The following is a 6,096-nucleotide window of genomic DNA, read 5'->3' as shown; positions in this document are numbered from 1 at the left end:
CTTGTGCAAATAGCAGCAGCAGCAGCAGCAGCAACAGCAAAGACGATGCCAGTTTTTGGGCATGTGCAAAGTCAATGCACAAATATAATGAGAGACTGAGGGAGTGGAGGAGTACTATGCACAGTGTAATATAGAGAGAGAGAGAGAGAGCACTCACTATACCTATTCCCCAGCACGCAGCACTCACTCACCCAATTTGAGAGACCGTCAAAGATGCCGCGCGTGTGTTTTGGACACGCGTTTGCCGGCTTACAATGCCCGATGTTGTTGTCTGCTTGGGGGTTGGGTTGTGTCTGTGTGTGTGTGTGTCGGTAAGGGTTGCTTGCAATCCACATTTACAGCGAATGTGGAGTGTGGGTGGTGCGTTGCATGCATGCACACATTCACATCTTTGCTGATTGCATTCCCCGGCTTACCTACTCACCTTGTTTGTTGCACAGCATGGGCGAAGTCCTTGCCAGCTTTACCACGTGCGGCGACTACGTGCCGAGGTATTGATGTGGGTTATTGTTATAGGCCTTTTACCGTTATTAACATTGCGCACAAATTGGTATAAATTCTGCGAAAACGCACGACACACACAGAGTCCGCTCCTCCTCACTCCACAGTGTCCACAATGGATCCACCACATCCACCCGAACAGGTTGTAGGCGCAGTCAAGGATAATGGGCGCAGGCAGGACTCATGCACATGCTGTGACCCCGCTGGGGGTTGTGGTTCTTGATGAATACTACAATATACATACACATGCGAGTACTATACGCAGACGGGTTGTCTGCACAATTGTTCTTCGAGTTGCGACTCAACTTCAAGTAGACGTTAAGGAGCGAACAAACCCGAAAGAAGCCAGCCCAGAGCTACCAACCAACCACACGGCACACAACGCACTGAGAGATGTGTCAAGCACTGGTCATAGTCATCGGGATGCATTCATCTTCGTCCCCCATGAATGCATGAATATTAAGTCCGCACTCTTGACAAGCTGGGAAATACTTATAAGCACTCTGATAACTTAGGGATATTGATTTTGATCAAAGACAAAGCTGTTTACTTGATTGAAAGCTAAGATACCATGAAGATTGTTATTATAGTACTGATTATATTATAATACTGATTACTTCAACATAATACTCTTTTTTACTTTTAAAATTATTCCATATCATACCAATTGAACTTATCATTTAAACTTTGCCTTACAAACTAATTTCTGTTAAATAAATTGTAATTAAATGTTTAAACGTTTCTTAAAAAGTTTTTGATCATGAAAATTATATTCTGTAGACTTCAACTCTGTTGAAAGATCGTTTTATTGTGCTGCATCTTGAGTCCCCCGTTGACTTTTCCAACTTTGACAATTTATCATATGGAAGCCTCCTCAGTTCCATACTCCAAGTAATAGACACCTCAAAGAGAAGCGTAGGCGTTTCATTATGTCTAAGACTTGTACCATTAATTATTTTATTTAAAAGTAGAATCAGTTCCATTTTCTCTAAGCATTATCCCAGCTAAGATTTTGTAATTTATTTTGATGTACTCGTACCTCATGCTAGGATTACCCGTCACTTCCTTTAACAGCAATTTTTGTTCTCACAGCCTGCGTTGACATTCCGCTCAGTTTCTTATGTTAGCCCATCTTGGGAGCTACGCCCTAATTCCAGCTATTTTTTAACGGCCTTTTCTTCGTTCTCTCACTCTCTCACTCTCTCATTTTTTCCTCCATTCGAATTTTTCAAGTGATTTAGTGAAATTAGTATAATTAACACAGCTCGTAAGATGAGACTAAGACGACATTTGACAATGAAATGTGCGCCACATGTCTTTAACCAAGTTTCTGCGCTTTGCTGTTCTGTTCCGTGCTGAACCTGAAACTGAACCCCGTAACCGAACCCATACGATGGATGCTTAAGCCGACATGTGTTGCCGCCTTAAGTACCCAAAATGATTCCCCGGAAAGAGATTCCCTCAAACAGAGCAGAGCTCAGTGTGAAATTTGAAAATAAAAAGAACTTCAAATTATTTATTTTCCCATTCAGCGAAGGATGTGTTCAAGTCCTGGAGAGCTCGTCACATAAAAATCTCTCAACCAAAAATAACTCAAAGAAAGTACAAATTGCGTGAGAGGTATAAAATCATTTAATTAATTAAACCTGCTATTTTATAAGGGGTACAAAGCTTTTAATTAATTAGAGCTACAGCCGTTGTCCTTAAATAAGTTTTAACAAGTCAAAATAGTAAGGAAAAATCCTTATATAATTCTATATCAATATATATATTGAATATATTTGTTAATATACATACATATTTAATTAAAATATAATATAAAATATATATTTATATTTAATTTCTATTGAACGTAATACATATGTAGCTGCTTATTCTTGACCTTGATCTGATTAAATTCCCAATATATTACCGCCCTTTATTTTATTAGTTCATGTAAATTTCATTAACGTAGCAGACAACTTGAAGCTTGTAATGCAACTGGTAAACTGCATTAATTTGAAATTCGGAGATATGTCTGACGTTGCAAGAGTGATGATGTTTTGAGGCAATGAATAGTGAAAACATTTTCAGAAGGCCACTCGTCAAGTTGACTGTACAAACAATTGGATAATTGGAAGTGCTGTTGTCCGATACGTTGGTAGCTTGTCATTAAATAGTTGCGCAAATTGCAAGAGTTGTAAGTCAGCTGCAGATAGGCGAAGCACTTGCATGGGGCATGCGGCATGTGGCATGTGGAACGCAAGTTTCCTGTGCGTCACAAAAGTCAACACTTTAGAGCAATTCTGAGCAATTAACATTGACAGTAAATATGGAATTTGTGCAATGCAAAGGCCAAAAATGCCTACGAGGCAAAGAGGTAAGAGTGGCATGCTCAGGTATCTCTAGACTCCACCTGAGCATTTGGGCTGGGCACATCCTGCAGCAAAAGTCAACTTCATTTGCAAGTCAACAGGCTGTGCAGAGCACTAGAGAGAGAGAGAGAGAGAGAGAAAGAGAGTACAGGGAGGTGACACATCAGCAGCATTCATCAACATTCACAGTGAATACTACAGGATGTTACAAGACAGTGCAGTCTGCTTGCTACCAGTGTCGTCTACCATCAAAGGGGTTTAAGAAATCTTAATAAAAATAATCCATTCGAATTATAATTACCAGCAATAAGTTACACTAATATCAACTTTTAAAAGCTGTAAATAAAAAATATTTGTTTAAGATCATCTTTTCCTTTTCACCCCTACGCAAAGATGGAGTTTTGACTACGTCCCTGAGTCTAGCAAATTTCGAAGTTTACCATAGTTGAAATATCTTTCTTTGCTGTTGTTTCACATAGGCCTGAACTGAGTTGCCGGCATGCGATGTTTGATTTGCTTTGGCATGGGAAAGGGGGACAGCACAGCACAGGACAGCATAGGAGAATGGAGAAGGGTTCCTGGTTCGGAACCAGGACGTGTGCGTGCTTGTCAGTGACAACTGGAAATTAGTTTAATAGTCCAACTGTCCAACTGAAAGCAGTTCCATGGCTAAACACACACATTTTGTTGATAGTCTTAGTTATGACATTTATTTTTTAGGTACACACAAATTGCTTTCGTTGTGCAACCGTCCCGTCGTCCCCCTTTGGCTTGAGTCCTTTCTCTCTTCTCAATACCAATAAATATGATACGTGCAACTGTTAAATTAAGCTAATCATATAGAGCATGATAACCATAATCAACTAGTAGAGACAACATTTCTATAGAAAGAGAACGCCCAATGCATTTCGAACTCTAAGATAATGACATATTACACTCATTGTTCTGGGCTTTATTTATCAAAAAATATCAATGGGGTGTTTGTTGTCATAAGTTATTTAATATTATTGCTTTTTCATTTGTTACGTATTTAATTGAAGGTCATGCTTATTTACACTCGGGCCTACTTATATTTAGGTCAATTGAGTACAATGCACGTCAATAAAGTAAATATGTGGAAGAGTAATTCCTAAAGACGTTAAACGTTTTGTTTTCTATAAATTTGTAATTATAAAATGTAAACAATCATTTGACAAACAAATTCCCGTTTTGTCTCTTAAGATTTTTTTTAATAAAATTAAACAAATAATTTTATGTGGCAAGAAACGTCTGATGCTGTCGGGCCTTAGTTACTTTGCTTGACAATTTGGTATATTATGTAATCCATGGTATATTTAGAAAGTAAAAGTATACCGATATACCACATAATATGTCGATATACCAAATTTAAAAGTATATCGGTATACCAAATATAACATCCGGCTTATATTAGTATTATTGGTATATTAACTTGGTATATTTTAAATATAATTCAGTTCTGTTTTGATTTTATTAAAAATGGTTAGTAAAGAGAGCACACAAACTTGTTTTTATTAACACTATTACTTATTTATTTAAAATTCAATTCACAATTCATAGTTTTATTACAATACTAATTATTAAATAATTTTTCACTCGATTGTGAAAACGATTGTCAAATAAATCAATTTCAAGTAGCTAAATTCTAGAATTTCGTTTTGTATATTATTTCACGAAATACTAATTATTTTACAAACTCAGTCTTAACAGTTTCCTTGTTTTATTATTTTTATATTGCCAATTATTTTAGAGTTGTGTTGAAATTTCGACAAATAACAACACACAGGGCTAGACATTTTAATATTATTAAGATGCTCTGTCTAGCGCCTGTGAGCAGTCAATATTTAATTGTAATACAATAGCTTAGCAACCATAAACAAAATGCCTAATCAAATCAAAGTTAGAAACTGAGGAAATTTAATCGCTTGATAGGCTTACCCCCTGCACAGTGCCGCATCCCTCTTCCCTGAGGGGGCAATCAGCTAACCAATGGAAAAATGAAATGCGCAATGAAAATTTGTGCGACATCAAACGAATTTCCCAGTTAATAAATCTCATTCTCAATTGTACCAAATACGTAGTGCTCTCCATTACACTGCAAAGTGATGCTATGTAACAATGCGGCTCTGGCATTGTGCCAATAAGATGAATGCTAATTTAGTAAACGCAACTGGACAGATATGGATTGTAAAATGCGTTTCGTTTTTAATCCAATTTGCATATAAAATGACACAAAGCCCGCTAAATGCAACCCTTAATAAGTCACCAGGGGACTCGAACGGCGGTCGAGCGAGCACTTGAAAAATATTGTCTAAATCCCAAAAGCAGCCCACAACGCACAACGCACCACCAAGGCCACCATCACCATCATGATGAGGCGATGTTTCCACCACTTTACAATTGTCAAGGTTGGGCTCTATTGCTTTCTCAACCATTGTCAACTATAAATATGCCAAAGTTTCTGGTTACCATGGCCCATTGGCTCAACCCTCCCAGCAACAGAACCAAAAAAAAAATAAAAAAAATTTAAGTATTGTCAATATTAGTAAATATTAAAAAATTTAGGGTTGCCAACGAACTTTCTGTGGGGAGTTGCTCTCTGCCTAATGAAATGCTAAATTTCTGTAAGCCGCAAGTATTACAGTATTTTCAAGGTTCGTATTACCCTTCGTAATTCTCATTCTCTGTGTTCTATGCCAATTTTTCACTTTCCTTTCTTTGTGCTATATATTGCGACGTGTGTAATTTTTTATTAAAGACATTAGTCAAATAAGTGCATATTCCTATAGTCGTATGTTATATTCCAATAGACGGGACGATCTGGTTCTCATATAACGCCCGCTGGGCATTCATCTAAAATGGCAAACGCCCGCGCCCAGAACCGAGGGCCGAACACCCGTCGCACCACCCCCCAAAAAAAACGCCGAGCAACAGAGTGCGTCATTTGTTACGTTTATTATTGTATTTTTTTTTATTTTTTCGCTTACTCGGAATACCCTGGAATACTGCACAAGGAAACGAGTAATATGAAATGATTCCATTTCATTTGAGTTCCAACATATTCGAGAAGAATTTAAATTTTACATTACTTTAGCTTTTACTTTTACATTTTTTTAATAAGTTATTTTTTACTTTTTGTAATATATTTTGGTATTATATGATAAAGAGCGAGTTCAGCAGGTAATATTGGTCAGTAATTGTACAATGTATGCGATACTTTTTT

This window comes from Drosophila nasuta, chromosome 3 (assembly GCF_023558535.2).
Source record: "Drosophila nasuta strain 15112-1781.00 chromosome 3, ASM2355853v1, whole genome shotgun sequence".
In the NCBI taxonomy this organism is placed as follows: domain Eukaryota; kingdom Metazoa; phylum Arthropoda; class Insecta; order Diptera; family Drosophilidae; genus Drosophila; species Drosophila nasuta.
The sequence above is the reverse complement of the archived record's forward strand: the minus strand, read 5'-3'. Positions refer to the sequence as shown.